The following is a 23,264-nucleotide window of genomic DNA, read 5'->3' as shown; positions in this document are numbered from 1 at the left end:
TTGGTGGCGTCAGGGAATAACTATTTATCCGATTCTTTCGTATGTGTATAAAATATTGTATTGAAGTCACCAAGACCGAATTTCTGATCCGATTCAGTTGTTCGACCCACACTCAGATTTTTCTCCGGCTCGGTGAACATTCCCATCTGGCAATACTTGCAAAATTTCGAACGTGCCTCAGGGTGGCGTCAGGGCATAATTATTGATCAGATTCTTTCGTATATGTATAAAATTTTGTATGTAAGTCACCAAGACAGAATTTCTGATCCGATTCAGTGGTTCGACACATACTCAGTTTTTCTCCGGCTCGGTGAACATACCCCTTTGGCAATACTTTCAAAATTTCGAACGGGCCGCGGGTTAGCGTCAGGGCATAATTATTGATCCCATTATTTCGTGTGTGTATAAAATATTGTATGGATGTCTCCAAAATCGAATTTCTAATCCGTTTCAGTGGTTCGACCCACACTCAGTTTTTTCTCCGGCTCGATGAACATACCACTTTGGCAATACTAGGAAAATTTCGAACGGCCCCGGGGTGGGCATAATTATTGAACGGAGTCTTTCGTATGTGTATAAAATATTGTATGAAAGTCACCAAGACCGAATTTCTAATCTGATTCAGTGGTTCCACGCATACTTTGTTTTTTCTCCGGCTCGGTGAACATACCCCTTTGGCAATACTGGCAAAATTTAGAACGGGCCCTGGGTGACGTCAGGACATAATTATTGATCTGATTCTTTCGAATGTGTATAAAATATTGTATGAAAGTCAACAAGACTGAATTTCTGATATGATTCAGTGGTTCGATGCATATTCAGTTTTTTCTCCGGCTCGGTGAACATACGCCTTTGGCAATACTCGCAAAATTTAGAACGGACCCTGGGTGGCGTCAGTGCATAATTATTGATCTGATTCTTTCGAATGTGTACAAAATATTGTGTGAAAGTCTTCAAGACCGAATTTCTGATCCGATTCTGTGATTCGACGCATACTCAGTTTTTTCTCCGGCTCGGTGAACATGCCCCTTTGCCAATAATGGCAATATTTCGAACGTTCGAAATTGGTGGCGTCAGGGAATAACTATTTATCCGATTCTTTCGTATGTGTATAAAATATTGTATTGAAGTCACCAAGACCGAATTTCTGATCCGATTCAGTTGTTCGACCCACACTCAGATTTTTCTCCGGCTCGGTGAACATTCCCATCTGGCAATACTTGCAAAATTTCGAACGTGCCTCAGGGTGGCGTCAGGGCATAATTATTGATCAGATTCTTTCGTATATGTATAAAATATTGTATGTAAGTCACCAAGACAGAATTTCTGATCCGATTCAGTGGTTCGACACATACTCAGTTTTTCTCCGGCTCGGTGAACATACCCCTTTGGCAATACTTTCAAAATTTCGAACGGGCCGCGGGTTAGCGTCAGGGTATAATTATTGATCCCATTATTTCGTGTGTGTATAAAATATTGTATGGATGTCTCCAAAATCGAATTTCTAATCCGTTTCAGTGGTTCGACCCACACTCAGTTTTTTCTCCGGCTCGATGAACATACCACTTTGGCAATACTAGGAAAATTTCGAACGGCCCCGGGGTGGGCATAATTATTGAACGGAGTCTTTCGTATGTGTATAAAATATTGTATGAAAGTCAACAAGACGGAATTTCTAATCTGATTCAGTGTTTCAACGCATACTTTGTTTTTTCTCCGGCTCGGTGAACATACCCCTTTGGCAATACTGGCAAAATTTAGAACGGGCCCTGGGTGACATCAGGACATAATTATTGATCTGATTCTTTCGAATGTGAATAAAATATTGTATGGAAGTCAATAAGACTGAATTTCTGATCTGATTCAGTGGTTCGATGCATATTCAGTTTTTTCTCCGGCTCGGTGAACATACCCCTTTGGCAATACTGGCCAAATTTATAACGGACCCTGGGTGGCGTCAGGGCATAATTATTGATCTGATTCTTTCGAATGTGTACAAAATATTGTATGAAAGTCTCCAAGACCGAATTTCTGATCCGATTCTGTGATTCGACGCATACTCAGTTTTTTCTCCGGCTCGGTGAACATGCCCCTTTGCCAATAATGGCAATATTTCGAACGTTCGAAATTGGTGGCGTCAGGGCATAACTATTTATCCGATTCTTTCGTATGTGTATAAAACATTGTATTGAAGTCACCAAGACCGAATTTCTGATCCGATTCAGTTGTTCGACCCACACTCAGATTTTTCTCCGGCTCGGTGAACATTCCCATCTGGCAATACTTGCAAAATTTCGAACGGGCCTCAGGGTGGCGTCAGGGCATAATTATTGATCCGATTCTTTCGTATATGTATAAAATATTGTATGGAAGTCAACAAGACCGAATTTCTGATCCGATTCAGTGGTTCGACACATACTCAGTTTTTCTCCGGCTCGGTGAACATACCCCTTTGGCTATACTTTCAAAATTTCGAACGGGCCGCGGGTTGGCGTCAGGGCATAATTATTGATCCGATTCTTTCGTATATGTATAAAATATTGTATAGATGTCTCAAAAATCGAATTTCTAATCCGTTTCAGTGGTTCGACCCACACTCAGTTTTTTCTCCGGCTCGGTGAACATACCACTTTGGCAATACTAGGAAAATTTCGAACGGCCCCGGGGTGGGCATAATTATTGAACGGACTCTTTCGTATGTGTATAAAATATTGTATGAAAGTCACCAAGACGGAATTTCTAATCTGATTCAGTGTTTCAACGCATACTTTGTTTTTTCTTCGGCTCGGTGAACATACCCCTTTGGCAATACTGGCAAAATTTAGAACGGGCCCTGGGTGACATCAGGACATAATTATTGATCTGATTCTTTCAAATGTGAATAAAATATTGTATGGAAGTCAATAAGACTGAATTTCTGATCTGATTCAGTGGTTCGATGCATATTCAGTTTTTTCTCCGGCTCGGTGAACATACCCCTTTGGCAATACTGGCAAAATTTATAACGGACCCTGGGTGGCGTCAGGGCATAATTATTGATCTGATTCTTTCGAATGTGTACAAAATATTGTATGAAAGTCTCCATGACCGAATTTCTGATCCGATTCTGTGATTCGACGCATACTCAGTTTTTTCTCCGGCTCGGTGAACATGCCCCTTTGCCAATAATGGCAATATTTCGAACGTTCGAAATTGGTGGCGTCAGGGCATAACTATTTATCCGATTCTTTCGTATGTGTATAAAATATTGTATTGAAGTCACCAAGACCGAATTTCTGATCCGATTCAGTTGTTCGACCCACACTCAGATTTTTCTCCGGCTCGGTGAACATTCCCATTTGGCAATACTTGCAAAATTTCGAACGGGCCTCAGGGTGGCGTCAGGGCATAATTATTGATCCGATTCTTTCGTATATGTATAAAATATTGTATGGAAGTCAACAAGACCGAATTTCTGATCCGATTCAGTGGTTCGACACATACTCAGTTTTTCTCCGGCTCGGTGAACATACCCCTTTGGCTATACTTTCAAAATTTCGAACGGGCCGCGGGTTGGCGTCAGGGCATAATTATTGATCCGATTCTTTCGTATATGTATAAAATATTGTATAGATGTCTCAAAAATCGAATTTCTAATCCGTTTCAGTGGTTCGACCCACACTCAGTTTTTTCTCCGGCTCGGTGAACATACCACTTTGGCAATACTAGGAAAATTTCGAACGGCCCCGGGGTGGGCATAATTATTGAACGGATTCTTTCGTATGTGTATAAAATATTGTATGAAAGTCACCAAGACCGAATTTCTAATCTGATTCAGTGGTTCGATGCATACTCTGTTTTTTCTCCGGCTCGGTGAACATACCCCTTTGGCAATACTTTAAAAATTTCGAACTGGCCCCGGGGTGGCGTCAGGGCATAAATATTGATCCGATTCTTTCGTATGTGTATAAAATATTGTTTGGAAGTGGCCAAAACCGAATTTCTGATTCAATTCAGTGGTTCGACGCATACTCAGTTTTTTCTCTGGCTCGGTGAACATACCCCTTTGGCAATAATTGATAAATTTCAAACGGGCCGCGGGGTGGCGTCAAGGCATAATTATTGATCTGATTCTTTCGTATGTGTATAAAATATTGTATGGAAGTCTACAAAACAGAATTTTTGATCCGATTATGTGATTCGACGCATACTCAGTTTTTTCTCCGGCTCGGAGAACATACCCATTTGGCAATGCTAGCAAAATTTCGAACGGGCCGAGGGGTGGCCTTAGGGCATAATTTTTGATCCGATACTTTCGTATGTATAAAATATTGTATAGAAGTCACCAATACCGAATTTCTGATCCGTTTTAGCGGTTCGTCCCACACTCAGTTTTTTCTCTTGCTCGGTGAACATACCCCTTTGGCAATACTGGCAAAATTTCTAACCGGCCCCGGGGTGGCGTCACGGCATAATAATTGATCCGATTCTTTCGTATGTGAATAAAATATTGAATGGAAATCTCCAAGACCGAATTTCATATCCGATTCAGTGGTTCGACGCATACTTAGTTTTTTCTCCGGCTCGGTGAACATACGTATCCCTTTGGCAATACTGGCAAAATTTCAAACGGGCCACGGGGTGGCGTCTGGGCATAATTAATGATCCGTTTCCTTAGTATGTGAATAAAATATTATATCAAAGTCACCAAGATCGAAGTTTTGATCCGATTCAGTGGTTCGACGCATAGTCAGTTTTTTCTCCGGCTCGGTGAACGAACCCATTTGGCAATAATGGCAAAATTTCAAACGGGCCGCGGGGTGGCGTCAGGACATAATTATTAATCCGATTCTTTCGTATGTGTATAAAATATTGTATGGAAGTTACCAAGACCGAATTTCTGATCCGATTCAGTGGTTCGACGCATACTCTGTTTTTTCTCCGGCTCACTGAACATACCTCTTTGGCAATAATGGCAAAATTTCGAACGGGCCGCGGGGTGGCGTCAGGGCATATTTATTGATCCGATTCTTTTATTTTGTGTATAAAATATTGTATGGAAATATCCAAGACCGAATTTCTGATCCGATTCAGTGGTTCGACACATACTCAGTTTTTCTCTGGCTCGGTGAACATACCCCTTTGGCAATACTTTCAGAATTTCGAACGGGCCGCGGGTTGGCTTTAGGGCATAATTATTGATCCGATTCTTTCGTGTGTGTGTAAAATATTGTATGGAAGTCACCAAGACAGAATTTCGGATCCGATTCAGTGGTTCGACGCATACTCAGTTTTTTCTCTGGCTCGGTGAACATACCCCTTTGGCAATAATTGCTAAATTTCAAACGGGCCGCGGGGTGGCGTCAAGGCATAATTATTGATCTGATTCTTTCGTATGTGTATAAAATATTGTATGGAAGTCTACAAAACCGAATTTTTGATCCGATTCTGTGATTCGACGCATACTCAGTTTTTTCTCCGGCTCGGTGAACATACCCCTTTGGCAATGCTGGCAAAATTTCGAACGGGGCCGAGGGGTGGCCTTAGGGCATAATTTTTGATCCGATACTTTCGTATGTATAAAATATTGTATAGAAGTCACCAATACCGAATTTCTGATCCGATTTAGCGGTTCGACCCACACTCAGTTTTTTTCTCTGGCTCGGTGAACATACCCCTTTGGCAATACTGGCAAAATTTCTAACGGGCCCCGGGGTGGCGTCATGTCATAATAATTGATCCGATTCTTACGTATGTGTATAAAATATTGAATGGAAGTCTCCAAGACCGAATTTCATATCCGATTCAGTGGTTCGACGCATACTTAGTTTTTTCTCCTGCTCGGTGAACATACGTATCCCTTTGGCAATACTGGCAAAATTTCAAACGGGCCATGGGGTGGCGTCTGGGCATAATTAATGATCCGATTCCTTAGTATGTGAATAAAATATTGTATCAAAGTCACCAAGACCGAATTTCTGATCCGATTCAGTGGTTCGACACATACTCAGTTATTCTCCGGCTCGGTGACCGTACCCCTTTGGCAATACTTTCAAAATTTCGAACGGGCCGCGGGTTGGACTCAGGGCATAATTATTGATCCGATTCTTTCGTGTGTGTGTAAAATATTGTATGGAAGTCACCAAGACAGAATTTCGGATCCGATTCAGTGGTTCGACGCATACTCAGTTTTTCTCTGGCTCGGTGAACATACCCCTTTGGCAATAATTGCTAAATTTCAAACGGGCCACGGGGTGGCGTCAAGGCATAATTATTGATCTGATTCTTTCGTATGTGTATAAAATATTGTATGGAAGTCTACAAAACCGAATTTTTGATCCGATTCTGTGATTCGACGCATACTCAGTTTTTTCTCCGGCTCGGTGAACATACCCCTTTGGCAATGCTGGCAAAATTTCGAACGGGGCCGAGGGGTGGCCTTAGGGCATAATTTTTGATCCGATACTTTCGTATGTATAAAATATTGTATAGAAGTCACCAATACCGAATTTCTGATCCGATTTAGCGGTTCGACCCACACTCAGTTTTTTTCTCTGGCTCGGTGAACATACCCCTTTGGCAATACTGGCAAAATTTCTAACAAGCCCCGGGGTGGCGTCATGTCATAATAATTGATCCGATTCTTACGTATGTGTATAAAATATTGAATGGAAGTCTCCAAGACCGAATTTCATATCCGATTCAGTGGTTCGACGCATACTTAGTTTTTTCTCCTGCTCGGTGAACATACGTATCCCTTTGGCAATACTGGCAAAATTTCAAACGGGCCATGGGGTGGCGTCTGGGCATAATTAATGATCCGATTCCTTTGTATGTGAATAAAATATTGTATCAAAGTCACCAAGACCGAATTTCTGATCCGATTCAGTGGTTCGACACATACTCAGTTTTTCTCCGGCTCGGTGAACGTACCCCTTTGGCAATACTTTCAAAATTTCGAACGGGCCGCGGGTTGGCCTCAGGGCATAATTATTGATCCGATTCTTTCGTGTGTGTGTAAAATATTGTATGGAAGTCACCAAGACAGAATTTCGGATCCGATTCAGTGGTTCGACGCATACTCAGTTTTTCTCTGGCTCGGTGAACAAACCCCTTTGGCAATAATTGCTAAATTTCAAACGGGCCGCGGGGTGGCGTCAAGGCATAATTATTGATCTGATTCTTTCGTATGTGTATAAAATATTGTATGGAAGTCTACAAAACCGAATTTTTGATCCGATTCTGTGATTCGACGCATACTCAAATTTTTCTCCGGCTCCGTGAACATACCCCTTTGGCAATACTTTCAAAATTTTGAACGGGCCGCGGGTTGGCGTTAGGGCATAATTATTGATCCGATTCTTTCGTGTGTGTGTAAAATATTGTATGGAAGTCACAAAGACAGAATTTCGGATCCGATTCAGTGGTTCGACGCATACTCTGTTTTTTCTCCGGCTCGGTGAACATACCCCTTTGGCAATAATGGCAAAATTTCGAACGAGCAGCGTGGTAGCGGTAGGGCATAATTATTAATCTGATTATTTCGTATGTGTATAAAATATTGCATGGAAGTCTACAAGACTGAATTTCTGATCCGATTCGGCGGTTCGACGCATACTCAGTTTTTTTTTCCGGCTCGGTGAACGTACCACTTTGGCAATAATGGCAAAATTTAGAACGGGCCTCGGGGTTGCGTAAGGGCATAATTATTGATCCGATTCTTTCGTATGTGTATAAAATATTGTATGGAGGTCTCCGAGACCGAATTTCTGATCTGATTCTGGGGTTCGACGCATACTTAGTTTGTTCTCAAGGTCGGTGAACATACCCTTTTGGCAATAATGTAAAAATTTCGAACGGGCCCCCGGGGTGGCGTCAAGACATAATTATTGATCCGATTCTTTCATATGTGTATAAAATATTGTATGGTAGTCTCCAAGACCGAATTTCTGATCCGATTCAGTGGTTCGACGAATACAAAGTTTTTTCTGAGGCTCGGTGAACTTACCTCTTTGGCAATAATGGCAAAATTTCAAACGGGGACCGGGGTGGCGTCAAGGCATAATTATTAATCCGATTCTTTCGTATGTGTATAAAATATTGAATGGAAGTCTGCAAAACCGAATATCTGATCCGATTTAGTGGTTCGACACATTCTCAGTTTTTTCTCCATCTCGGTGAACATACTCCTTTGGCAATACTGGCAAAATTTTGAACGGGCCCCGGGGTGGCGTCAAGACATAATTATTGATCCGATTCTTTTATATGTGTATAAAATATTGTATGGTAGTCTCCAAGACCGAATTTCTGATCCGATTCAGTGGTTCGACGCATACTCAGTTTTTTCTCGGGCTCGGTGAACGTACCTCTTTGGCAATAATGGCAAAATTTCAAACGGGGACCGGGGTGGCGTCAAGGCATAATTATTGATCCGATTCTTTCGTATGTGTATAAAATATTGTATGGAAGTCTCCAAGACCGAATTTCTGATCCGATTCAGTGTTTCGACACATTCTAAGTTTTTTCTCCAGCTCGGTGAACATACCCCTTTGGCAATAATGGCAAAATTTCGAACGGGCCGCGGGGGTGGCGGGTAGGGCATAAATATTGATCCGATTCTTTCGTTTGTGTATAAAATATTGTATGGAAGTCTCTAAGACCGAATTTCTTATCATATTCGGTGGTTCGATGCATACTCAGTTTTTTCTCCGGCTCGGTGAACATACACCATTGGCAATACTGGAAAATTTCGAACGGCCCCGGGGTGGCTTCAATGCAAAATTATTGATGTGATACTTTCGTATGTGTATAAAAAATTGTATGGGAGTCTCCAAGACCAAATTTCTAATCCGATTCAGTGGTTCGACGCATACTTAGTTTTTTCTCCGGCTCGGTGAACATACCTTTTTGGCAATAATGGCAAAATTTCGAAAGTGCCGCGGGGGTGGCGGTAGTGCATAAATATTGATCCGATTCTTTCGTTTGTGTATAAAATATTGTATGGAAGTCTCCAAGACCGAATTTCTTATCCGATTCGGTGGTTCGATGCATACTCAGTTTTTTCTCCAGCTCGGTGAACGTACCCATTTGGCAATAATGGCAAAATTTCAAATGGGGACCGGGGTGGCATAAAGGCATAAAATAGATTCTTTCGTAAGTGTATAAAATATTGTATGGAAGTCTCCAAGACCGAATTTCTGATCCGATTCAGTGGTTCGACACATTCTCAGTTTTTTCTTCAGCTCGCTGAACATTCCCCTTTGACAATTCTGTAAAATTTCGAATGGGCCCCGGCGTGGAGTCAAGGCATAACTATTGATCCGATTCTTTCGTATGTGTATAAAATATTGTATGGAAGTCTCCAAGAACGAATTTCTCATCCGATTCAGTGGTTCGACCAGACTAAGTTTTTTCTCCGGCTCGGTGAACATACCCCTTTGGCAATAATGGCAAAAATTCGAACGGGACGCGAGGTGGTCTCAGGGCATAAATATTGATATGATTTTTTCGTATGTGTATAAAATATTGTATGGAATTCTCCAATACCGAAATTCTGATCCGATTCAGTGGTTCGACCCACAGTCAGTTTTTTCTCCGGCTCGGTGAACATACCACTTTGGCAATACTGGCAAAATTTCGAACGGGCTCCAGGTTGGCGTTAGGGCATAATTATTGATCCGATTCTTTCGTATGTGTATAAAATATTGTATGGAAGTCTCCAAGACAAAATTTCAGATCCGATTCTGTGGTTTGACGCATAGTTAGTTTTTTCTCCGGCTTGGTGAACTTACCCCTTTTGCAATATTGGCAAAATTTCAAACGGGCCGCGGGTTGGCGTCAGGGCATAATTATTGATCCGATTCTTTCGTATGTGTATATAATATTGTATGGAAGTCACCAAGACCGAATTTCTGATCCGATTAAGTGGTTCGACACATACTCAGTTTTTTCTCCGGCTCGGTGAACATACCACTTTGGCAATACTAGCAAAATTTCGAACGGGCCCCAGGGTGGGCATAATTATTGAATCGATTTTTTCGTATGTGTATAAAATATTGTATGGAAGTCACCAAGACCGAATTTCTAATCTGATTCAGTGGTTCGACGCATATTCTGTTTTTTCTCCGTCTCGATGAACATACCCCTTTGGCAATACTCGCAAAATTTTGAACGGCCCCGCGGTGGCGTCAGGGCATAACTATTGATCTGATTCTTTCGTATGTGTATAAAATGTTGTATGGAAGTTTCCAATACCGAATTTCTGATTCGATTCAGTGGTTCGACCATACTAAGTTTTTTCCCCGGCTCGGTGAAAATACCCCTTCGGAAATACTGTCAAAATTTCGAACGGGTCACGGGGTTGCGTCATGGCATAACAATTAATCTGATTCTTTAGTATGTGTATAAAATATTGTATGAAAGACTCCAAGACCGAATTTCTGATCCGATTCAGTGGTTCGAGCATATTCAGTTTTTCTCCGGCTTGGTGAACATACCCCTTTGGCAATAATGGCAAATTTTCGAACAAGCCCCGGGGATGGCGTCAGGGCATAATTATTGATCCGATTCTTTTTTATGTGTATAAAATATTGTATGGAAGTCTCCAAGACAAAATTTCTGATCTGATTCAGTGGTTCGACCCACACTCATTTTTTTCTCCGACTCGGTGAACATACCCCTTTGGCAATAGTGGCAAAATTTTGAATGGGCCCCGGGGTGGCGTCATGGCGTAATTATTGATTTGATTCTTTCGTATGTGTATAAAATATTGTATGGAAGTGTCCAGGACCGAATTTCTGATCCGATTCAGGTGTTCGACGTATACACATATTTTTCTCCGGCTCGGTGAACTTACCCATTTGGCAATAATGGTAAAATTTCGAACGGGCCCCAGAGTGGCGTCATGGCATAATTATTGATCTGATTCTTTTGTATGTGTATAAAATATTGTATGGAAGTCTCCAAAACCGAATTTCTGATCCGATTCTATGGTTCGACGCATAGTTAGTTTTTTTCCGGCTCGGTGAACATACCCCTTTGACAATATTGGCAAAATTTCAAACGGATCGCGTGGTGGCGTCAGGTCATAATTAATGACCCGATTCTTTCGTATGTGTATAAAATATTGTATGGAAGTCTCCAAAACAGAATTTCATTTCCGATTCAGCGGTTCGACCCACACTCAGTTTTTCTCCGGCTCGATAAACATACCCCTTTGGCAATACTGGCAAAATTTCAAACGGGTCGCGGGGTGGCGTTAGGGCATAATTAATGATCCTTTTCTTTCGTATGTGTATAAAATATTGTATTGAAATCACCATGACCGAATTTCTGATCTGATTCATTGGTTCGACGCATACTTAGTTTTTTCTTCGGCTCGGTGAACATACTCCTTTGGCAATACTAGAAAAATTTCGAAGGGGCCGCGGGGTGGCCTCAGAGCAAAATTATTGATCTGATTCTTTCGTATGTGTATAAATTATTGTATGGAAGTCTCCAAGACCGAACTTCTGATCCGATTCAGTGGTTCGATGCATACTCAGTTTTTTCCCCAGCTCGGTGAAAATACCCATTTGGCAATACAGGCAAAATTTCGAACGGGCCGCGGGGTTGCGTCTTTGTATAGTTATTGAACCGATTCTTTCGTATGTGTATAAAATATTGTATGGAAGTCAACAAGACCGAATTTCTGATCTGATTCAGTGGTTCGATGCATATTCAGTTTTTTCTCCGGCTCGGTGAACATACCCCTTTGGCAATACTGACAAAATTATGATCGGACCCTGGGTGGCGTCAGGGCATAATTATTGATCTGATTCTTTCAAATGTGAATAAAATATTGTATGAAAGTCTCCAAGACCGAATTTCTGATCCGATTATGTGATTCGACGCATATTCTGTTTTTTCTCCGGCTCGGTGAACATACCCCTTTGGCAATACTGGCAAAATTTAGAACGGACCCTGGGTGGCGTCAGGGCATAATTATTGATCTGATTCTTTCGAATGTGTACAAAATATTGTATGAAAGTCTCCAAGACCGAATTTCTGATCCGATTCTGTGATTCGACGCATACTCAGTTTTTTCTCCGGCTCGATGAACATGCCCCTTTGCCAATAATGGCAATATTTCGAACGTTCGAAATTTGTGGCGTCAGGGCATAACTATTTATCCGATTCTTTCGTATGTGTATAAAATATTGTATTGAAGTCACCAAGACCGAATTTCTGATCCGATTCAGTTGTTCGACCCACACTCAGATTTTTCTCCGTCTCGGTGAACATTCCCATCTGGCAATACTTGCAAAACTTCGAACATGCCTCAGGGTGGCGTCAGGGCATAATTATTGATCTGATTCTTTCGTATATGTATAAAATATTGTATGGAAGTCACCAAGACAGAATTTCTGATCCGATTCAGTGGTTCGACACATACTCAGTTTTTCTCCGGCTCGGTGAACATACCCCTTTGGCAATACTTTCAAAATTTCGAACGGGCCGCGGTTTAGCGTCAGGGCATAATTATTGATCCCATTATTTCGTGTGTGTATAAAATATTGTTTGGATGTCTCCAAAATCAAATTTCTAATCCGTTTCAGTGGTTCGACCCACACTGAGTTTTTTCTCCGGCTCGGTGAACATACCACTTTGGCAATACTAGGAAAATTTCGAACGGCCCCGGGGTGGGCATAATTAATGAACGGACTCTTTCGTATGTGTATAAAATATTGTATGAAAGTCACCAAGACCGAATTTCTAATCTGATTCAGTGGTTCAACGCATACTTTGTTTTTTCTCCGGCTCGGTGAACATACCCCTTTGGCAATACTGGCAAAATTTAGAACGGGCCCTGGGTGACGTCAGGACATAATTATTGATCTGATTCTTTCGAATGTGAATAAAATATTGTATGGAAGTCAACAAGACTGAATTTCTGATCTGATTCAGTGGTTCGATGCATATTCAGTTTTTTCTCCGGCTCGGTGAACATACCCCTTTGGCAATACTGGCAAAATTTATAACGGACCCTGGGTGGCGTCAGGGCATAATTATTGATCTGATTCTTTCGAATGTGTATAAAATATTGTATGAAAGTCTCCAAGACCGAATTTCTGGTCCGATTCAGATTCGACGCATACTCAGTTTTTTCTCCGGCTCGGTGAACATACCCCTTTGCCAATAATGGCAATATTTCGAACGTTCGAAATTGGTGGCGTCAGGGCATAACTATTTATCCGATTCGTTCGTTTGTGTATAAAATATTGTATTTAAGTCACCAAGACCGAATTTCTAATCCGATTCAGTTGTTCGACCCACACTCATATTTTTCTCCGGCTCGGCGAACATTCCCATTTGGCAATACTTGCAAAATTTCGAACATGCCTCAGGGTGGCGCCAGGGCATAATTATTGATCCGATTCTTTCTTATATGTATAAAATATTGTATCGAAGTCACCAAGACCGAATTTCTGATCCGATTCAGTGGTTCGACACATACTCAGTTTTTCTCCGGCTCGGTGAACATACCCCTTTGGCAATACTTTCAAAATTTCGAACGGGCCGCGGGTTGGCGTCAGGGCATAATTATTGATCCGATTCTTTCGTGTGTGTATAAAATATTGTATGGATGTCTCCAAAATCGAATTTCTAATCCGTTTCAGTGGTTCGACCCACACTCAGTTTTTTCTCCGGCTCGGTGAACATACCACTTTGGCAATAATAGGAAAATTTCGAACGGCCCCGGGGTGGGCATACTTATTGAACGGATTCTTTCGTATGTGTATAAAATATTGTATGAAAGTCACCAATACCGAATTTCTAATCTGATTCAGTGGTTCGACGCATACTCTGTTTTTTCTCCGTCTCGGTGAACATACCCCTTTGGCAATACTGGCAAAATTTCGAACTGGCCCCGGGGTGGCGTTAGGGCATAATTATTGATCCGATTCTTTCGTATGTGTATAAAATATTGTATGGAAGTGTCCAAAACCGAATTTATGATCCGATTCAGTGGTTCGACGCATACACAGTTTTTTCTCTGGCTCGGTGAACATACCCCTTTGGCAATAATTGCTAAATTTCAAACGGGCCGCGGGGTGGCGTCAAGGCATAATTATTGATCTGATTCTTTCGTATGTGTATAAAATATTGTATGGAAGTCTACAAAACCGAATTTTTGATCCGATTCTGTGATTTGACGTATACTCAGTTTTTTCTCCGGCTCGGTGAACATACCTCTTTGGCAATGCTGGCAAAATTTCGAACGGGCCGAGGGATGGCCTTAGGGCATAATTATTGATCCGATACTTTCGTATTTATAAAATACTGTATAGAAGTCACCAATACCGAATTTATGATCCGATTTAGCGGTTCGACCCACACTCAGTTTTTTATCTGGCTCGGTGAAAATACCCCTATGGCAATACTGGCTAAATTTTAACGGGCCCCGGGGTGGCGTCACGGCATAATAATTGATCTGATTCTTTCGTATGTGTATAAAATATTGAATGGAAGTCTCCAAGACCGAATTTCATATCCGATATAGTGGTTCGACGCATAATTAGTTTTTTCTCCGGCTCGGTGAACATACGTATCCCTTTGGCAATACTAGCAAAATTTCAAACGGGCCACGGGGTGGCGTCGGGGCATAATTAATGATCCGATTCCTTAGTATGTGAATAAAATATCGTGTCAAAGTCACCAAGACTGAAGTTTTGATCCGATTTAGTGGTTCGACGCATAGTCAGTTTTTTCTCCGGCTCGGTGAACGTACCCCTTTGGCAATAATGGCCAAATTTCAAACGGGCCGCGGGGTGGCGTCAGGGAATAATTATTGATCCGATTATTTCGTATGTGTATAAAATATTGTATGGAAGTCACCAAGACCGAATTTCTGATCCGATTCAGTTGTTCGACACATACTCAGTTTTTCTCCGGCTCGGTGAACACACCTCTTTGGCAATACTTTCAAAATTTCGAACGGGCCGCGGGTTGGCGTTAGGGCATAATTATTGATCCTATTCTTTCGTGTGTGTGTAAAATATTGTATGGAAGTCACCAAGACAGAATTTCGGATCCGATTCAGTGGTTCGACGCATACTCAGTTTTTTCTCCGGCTCGGTGAACATACCCTTTTGGAAATAATGGCAAAATTTCGAGCGAGCCGCGTGGTGGCGGTAGGGCAAAATTATTGATCTGATTCTTTCGTATGTGTATAAAATATTGTATGGAAGTCTCCAAGACTGAATTTCTGATCCGATTCGGCGGTTCGACGCATACTCAGTTTTTTCTCCGGCTCGGTGAACATACTCCTTTGGCAATAATGGCAAAATTTAGAACGGGCCTCGGGGTGGCGAAAGGGCATAATTATTGATTCGATTCTTTCGTATGTGTATAATATATTGTATGGAGGTCTCCAAGACCGAATTTCTGATCTGATTCTGGGGTTCGACGCATACTTAGTTTTTTCTCAAGGTCGGTGAACATACCCTTTTGGTAATAATGGCAAAATTTCGAACGGGCCACGGGGTGGCGTCAAGACATAATTATTGATCCGATTCTTTCATATGTGTATAGAAAATTGTATGGAAGTCTCCAAGACCGAATTTCTGATCCGATTCAGTGGTTCGACGCATACTCAGTTTTTTCTCCGGCTCGGTGAACGTACCTCTTTGGCAATAATGGCAAAGTTTCAAACGGGGACCGGGGTGGCGTCAAGGCATAATTATTGATCCGATTCTTTCGTATGTGTATAAAATATTGTATGGATGTCTCCAAGACCGAATTTCTCTTCCGATTCAGTGGTTCAACGCATACTTAGTTTTTTCTCAGGGTCGGTGAACATACCCTTTTGGAAATAATGGCAAAATTTCGAACGGGCCCCGGGGTGGCGTCAAGACATAATTATTTATCCGATTCTTTCATATTTGTATAAAATATTGTATGGTAGTCTCCGAGATAGAATTTCTGATTCGATTCAGTGGTTCGACGCATACTCAGTTTTTTCTCCGGCTCGGTGAACGTACCTCTTTGGCAATAATGGCAAAATTTCAAACGGGGACCGGGGTGGCGTCAAGGCATAATTATTGATCCGATTCTTTCGTAAGTGTATAAAATATTGTATGGAAGTCTCCAAGACCGAATTTTTGATCCGATTCAGTGGTTCGACACATTCTCAGTTTTTTCTCCAGCTCGATGAACATACCCCTTTGGCAATACTGGCAAAATTTTGATCGGATCGCGGGGTGGGCTCAGGGCATAATTATTGATCTGATTCTTTCGTATGTGTATAAATTATTATATGATAGTCTCCAAGACCGAATTTCTGATTCGATACGGTGGTTCGACCCACACTCAGTTTTTTCCCCGGCTCGGTGAACATACCCCTTTGGCAATACTGAAAAATTTCGAACGGCCCCGTGGTGGCTTCACGGCATAATTATTGATCCGATTCTTTCGTATGTGTATAAAAAATTGTATGGAAGTCACCAAGACCAAATTTCTAATCCGATTCAGTGGTTCGACGCATACTCAGTTTTTTCTCCGGCTCGGTGAACATACCTTTTTGGCAATAATGGCAAAATTTCGAACGAGCCGCGGGGGTGGCGGTAGGGCATAAATATTGATCCGATTCTTTTGTTTGTGTATAAAATATTGTATGGAAGTCTCCAAGACCGAATTTCTTATCCTATTCGGTGGTTCGATGCATACTCAGTTTTTTCTCCAGCTCGGTGAACGTACCCATTTGGCAATAATGGCAAAATTTCAAACGGGAACCGGGGTGGCGTCAAGGCATAATTATTTTTCCGATTCTTTCGTATGTGTATAAAATATTGTATGGAATTCTCCAAGACCGAATTTCTGATCCTGTTCAGTGGTTCGACACATTCTCAGTTTTTTCTCCATCTCGGTGAATATACCCCTTTGGCAATACTGGCAAAATTTCAAACGGGGACAGGGGTGGCGTCAAGGCATAATTATTGATCCGATTCTTTCGTATGTGTATAAAATATTGTATGAAAGTCTCCAAGCCGAATTTCTGATCCGATTCAATGGTTCGACACATTCTCAGTTTTTTCTTCAGCTCGGTGAACATACCCCTTTGACAATACTGTAAAATTTCGAATGGGCCCCGGGGTGGCGTCAAGGCATAACTATTGATACGATTCTTTCGTATGTGTATAAAATATTGTATGGAAGTCAACACGACCGAATTTCTGATCCGATTCAGTGGTTCGATGCATACTCAGTTTTTTCTCCGGCTCGGTGAACATACCCCTTTGGCAATAATGGCAAAATTTCGAACGGTCCGCGGGGTGGCGTCAGGGCATAATTATTGATCCGATTCTTTCGTATGTGTATAAAATACTGTATGGAAGTCTCCAAGACCGAATTTCTGAACCGATTCAATGGTTCGACGCATACTCAGTTTTTTCAACGGCTCTGTGAAAACACCCCTTTGGCAATACGGGCAAAATTTCGAACGGGCCGCGAGGTTGCGTTATGGCATAATTATTGATCCGATTCTCTCGTATATGTATAAATATTGTAGGAAAGTATCCAATTCCTAATTTCTGATCCGATTAATTGGTTCGACGCATACTCAGTTTTTTCTCCGGCTCGGTGAACATACCCCTATGGCAATAATGACAAAATTTCGAACAGGCCCCGGGGTGGCGTTAGGGAAAAATTATTCATCTGATTCTTTCGTATGTGTATAAAATTTTGTATGGAAGTCTCCAAGACCGAATTTCTGATCCGATTCAGTGGTTCGTCTAAACTAAGTTTTTTCCCCGGCTCGGTGAATATACCCATTTTGGCAATACTGGCAAATTTCGAACGGGCCGCGGGGTGGCGTCAAAGCATAATTATTGATCCGATTCTTTCGTATGTGTATAAAATATTGTATGGAAGTCTCCAAGACCGAATTTCTGAATCGATTCAATGGTTTGACGCATACTCAGTTTTTTCCCCGGCTCGGTGAATATACCCCTTTTGGCAATACTGGCAAATTTCGAACGGGCCGCGGGGTGGCGTCATGGCATAATTATTGATCCGATTCTTTTGTATGTGTATAAAATATTGTATGAAAGCCTCCAAGACTGAATTTCTGATCCGATTCAGTGGTTCGACGCATACTCAGTTTTTTCTACGGCTCGGTGAAGGTACCCCTTTGAAAATGATGGCAAAATTTCGAACGGGCCCCGGGGTGGCGTCAGGGCATAATTATTGATCCGATTCTTTCTTATATGTATAAAATATTGTATGGAAGTCTCCAAGTCCGAATTTCTGATCCGATTCAGGGGTTCGACGCATACTCAGTTTTTTCTCCGGCTCGGTGAACATACCCCTTTGACAATAATGGCAAAATATCGAATGGGCCCAGGGTGGCGTCAAGGCATAACTATTGATCCGATTCATTCTTACGTGCATAAAATATTGTATGGAAGTCTCCAAAACCGAATTTCTGATCCGATTCTATGGTTCGACGCATAGCCAGTTTTTTCTCATGCTCGGTGAACAAACCCCTTTGCCAATAATGGCAAATTTTTGAACGGGCCCCGTGGTGGCATCAGGGCATAATTATTGATTCGATTATTTCGTATATGTATAAAATATTGTATGAATGTCTCCAAGACCGAATTTCTAATCCGATTCAGTGGTTCGACCCACACTCAGTTTTTTCTCTGGCTCGGTGAACATACCCCTTTGGAAATACTAGCAAAATTTTGAATGGCCCCCGGGGTGCCGTCATGACATGATTATTGATCCGATTCTTTCGTATGTGTATAAAATATTGTATGGAGGTCTCCAAGACCGAATTTCTGATCTGATTCAGTGGTTCGACACATTCTCAGTTTTTTCTCCAGCTCGGTGAACATACCCCTTTGGCAATACTGGCAAAATTTTGAACAGTCCGCGGGGTGGCCTCAGGGCATAATTATTGATCTGATTTTTTCGTATATGTATAAAATATTGTATGGTAGTCTCCAAGACCGAATTTCCGATTCTATTCGGTGGTTCGACGCATACTTAGTTTTTTCTCCAGCTCGGTGAACATACCCCTTTGGCAATACTGGCAAAATTTTGAACGGGCCACGGGGTGGCCTCAGGGCATAATTACTGATCTGATTCTTTCGTATGTGTATAAAAAATTGTATGGAAGTCACCAAGACCAAATTTCTAATCCGATTCAGTGGTTCGACGCATACTCAGTTTTTTCTCCGGCTCGGTGAACATACCTTTTTGGCAATAATGGCGAAATTTCGAACGAGCCGCGGGGGTGGCGGTAGGGCATAAATATTGATCCGATTCTTTCGTTTGTGTATAAAATATTGTATGGAAGTCTCCAAGACCGAATTTCTTATCCTATTCGGTGGTTCGATGCATACTCAGTTTTTTCTCCAGCTCGGTGAACGTACCCATTTGGCAATAATGGCAAAATTTCAAACGGGGACCGGGGTGGCGTCAAGGCATAAATATTTTTCCGATTCTTTCGTATGTGTATAAAATATTGTATGGAAGTCTCCAAGACCGAATTTCTGATCCGGTTCAGTGGTTCGACACATTCTTAGTTTTTTCTCCATCTCGGTGAATATACCCATTTGGCAATACTGGCAAAATTTCAAACGGGGACAGGGGTGGCGTCAAGGCATAATTATTGATCCGATTCTTTCGTATGTGTATAAAATATTGTATGTAAGTCTCCAAGCCGAATTTCTGATCCGATTCAATGGTTCGACACATTCTCAGTTTTTTCTTCAGCTCGGTGAACATACCCCTTTGACAATACTGTAAAATTTCGAATGGGCCCCGGGGTGGCGTCAAGGCATAACTATTGATACGATTCTTTCGTATGTGTATAAAATATTGTATGGAAGTCACCACGACCGAATTTCTGATCCGATTCAGTGGTTCGACGCATACTCAGTTTTTTCTCCGGCTCGGTGAACATACCCCTTTGGCAATAATGGCAAAATTTCGAACGGTCCGCGGGGTGGCGTCAGGGCATAATTATTGATCCGTTTCTTTCGTATGTGTATAAAATACTGTATGGAAGTCTCCAAGACCGAATTTCTGAACCAATTCAGTGGTTCGACGCATACTCAGTTTTTTCAACGGCTCTGTGAAAACACCCTTTTGGCAATACGGGCAAAATTTCGAATGGGCCGCGAGGTTGCGTTATGGCATAAATATTGATCCGATTCTCTCGTATATGTATAAATATTGTAGGAAAGTATCCAATTCCGAATTTCTGATCCGATTAATTGGTTCGACGCATACTCAGTTTTTTCTCCGGCTCGGTGAACATACCCCTATGGCAATAATGACAAAATTTCGAACAGGCCCCGGGGTGGCGTTTGGGCAAAATTATTAATCTGATTCTTTCGTATGTGTATAAAATATTGTATGGAAGTCTCCAAGACCGAATTTCTGATCCGATTCAGTGGTTCGTCTAAACTAAGTTTTTTCCCCGGCTCGGTGAATATACCCCTTTTGGCAATACTGGCAAATTTCAAACGGGCCGCGGGGTGGCGTCAAAGCATAATTATTGATCCGATTCTTTCGTATGTGTATAAAATATTGTATGGAAGTCTCCAAGACCGAATTTCTGAATCGATTCAATGGTTTGACGCATACTCAGTTTTTTCCCCGGCTCGGTGAATATACCCCTTTTGGCAATACTGGCAAATTTCGAACGGGCCGCGGGGTGGCGTCATGGCATAATTATTGATCCGATTCTTTTGTATGTGTATAAAATATTGTATGAAAGCCTCCAAGACTGAATTTCTGATTCGATTCAGTGGTTCGACGCATACTCAGTTTTTTCTACGGCTCGGTGAAGGTACCCCTTTGACAATGATGGCAAAATTTCGAACGGGCCCCGGGGTGGCGTCAGGGCATAATTATTGATCCGATTCTTTCTTATATGTATAAAATATTGTATGGAAGTCTCCAAGTCCGAATTTCTGATCCGATTCAGGGGTTCGACGCATACTCAGTTTTTTCTCCGGCTCGGTGAACATACCCCTTTGACAATAATGGCAAAATATCGAATGGGCCCAGGGTGGCGTCAAGGCATAACTATTGATCCTATTCGTTCTTACGTGTATAAAATATTGTATGGAAGTCTCCAAAACCGAATTTCTGATCCGATTCTATGGTTCGACGCATAGCCAGTTTTTTCTCATGCTCGGTGAACAAACCCCTTTGGCAATAATGGCAAATTTTTGAACGGGCCCCGTGGTGGCGTCAGGGCATAATTATTGATTCGATTCTTTCGTATGTGTATAAAATATTGTATGAATGTCTCCAAGACCGAATTTCTAATCCTATTCAGTGGTTCGACCTGCACTCAGTTTTTTCTCTGGCTCGGTGAACATACCCCTTTGGAAATACTAGCAAAATTTTGAATGGTCCCCGGGGTGCCGTCATGACATGATTATTGATCCGATTCTTTCGTATGTGTATAAAATATTGTATGGAGGTCTCCAAGACCGAATTTCTGATCCGATTCAGTGGTTCGACACATTCTCAGTTTTTTCTCCAGCTTGGTGAACATACCCCTTTGGCAATACTGGCAAAATTTTGAACAGTCCGTGGGGTGGCCTCAGGGCATAATTATTGATCTGATTCTTTCGTATGTGTATAAAATATTGTATGGTAGTCTCCAAGACCGAATTTCTGATTCTATTCGGTGGTTCGACCCACACTCAGTTTTTTCTCCGGCTCGGTGAACATACCCCTTTGGCAATAATGGAAAATTAAGAACGGCCCCGGGATGGCGTTAAGGCATAATCATTGATCCGATTCTTTCGTATGTGTATAAAAAATTGTATGGAAGTCACCAAGACCAAATTACTGATCCGATTCAGTGGTTCGACGCATACTCAGTTTTTTCTCCGGCTCGGTGAACATACCTCTTTGGCAATAATGGCAAAATTTCGAACGGGCCGCGGGGGTGGCGGTAGGGCATAATTATTGATCCGATTCTTTCGTTTGTGTATAAAATATTGTATGGAAGTCTCCAAGACCGAATTTCTTATCCGATTCGGTGGTTCGATACATACTCAGTTTTTCTCCGGCTCGGTGAACGTACCCATTTGGCAATAATGGCAAATTTTCAAACGGGCCCGGGGTGGCGTCAAGGCATAATTATTGATCTGATTCTTTCGTATGTGTATAAAATATTGTATGGAAGTCTCCAAGACTGAATTTTTGATCCGATTCAGTGGCTCGACCCATTCTCAGTTTTTTCTCCAGCTCGGTGAACAAACCCCTGTGGCAATACTGGCAAAATTTCTAACGGGCCCCGGGGTGGCGTCACGACATAATAATTGATCCGATTCTTTCGTAAGTGTATAAAATATTGAATGGAAGTCTCCAAGAACGAATTTCATATCTGATTCAGTGGTTCGACGCATACTTAGTTTTTTCTCCGGCTCGGTGAACATACGGATCCCTTTGGCAATACTGGCAAAATTTCAAACGGCCCACGGGGTGGCGTCAGGGCATAATTAATGATCCGATTCCTTAGTATGTGTATAAAATATTGTATCAAAGTCACCATGACCGAATTTTTGATCCGATTCAGTGGTTCGACGCATAGTCAGTTTTTTCTACGGCTCGGTGAACGTACCCCGTTGGCAATAATGGCAAAATTTCAAACGGGCCGCGGGGTGGCGTCAGGGCATAATTATTGATCCGATTCTTTCATATGTGTATAAAATATTGTATGGAAGTCACCAAGACCGAATTTCTGATCCGATTCAGTGGTTCGACGCATACTCTGTTTTTTCTCCGGCTCAGTGAACATACCCCTTGGCAATAATGGCAAAATTTCGAACGGGCCGCGGGGTGGCGTCAGGGCATATTTATTGATCCGATTCTTTCGTATGTGCATGAAATATGGTATGGAAATATCCAAGACCGAATTTCTTAACCGATTCAAATGTTCAACGCATAGTCAGTTTTTTACCGGCTCGGTGAACGTACCCCTTTGGCAATACAGACATAATTTCTAACGTGCCGCTGGGTGGCTTCTGGGCATAATTATTGATACGATTCTTTCGTATGTGTATAAAATCTTGTATGGAAGTCACCAAGACAGAATTTCGGATTCGATTCAGTGGTTCGACACATACTGAGTTTTTTCTCCTGCTCGGCGAACATACCCCTTTGGCAATAATGGCAAAATATCAAGCGAGCCGCGTGGTGGCGGTAGGGCATAATTATTGATCTGATTCGTTCGTATTTGTATAAAATATTGAATGGAAGTCTCCAAGACT

The sequence above is a fragment of the Bidens hawaiensis genome, unplaced genomic scaffold (assembly GCF_021521415.1).
Source record: "Bidens hawaiensis isolate Kalapana, Puna unplaced genomic scaffold, B.hawaiensis_p1.1 tig00006068_1, whole genome shotgun sequence".
Taxonomy (NCBI): domain Eukaryota; kingdom Viridiplantae; phylum Streptophyta; class Magnoliopsida; order Asterales; family Asteraceae; genus Bidens; species Bidens hawaiensis.
Note: the sequence above shows the minus strand (reverse complement) of the source record.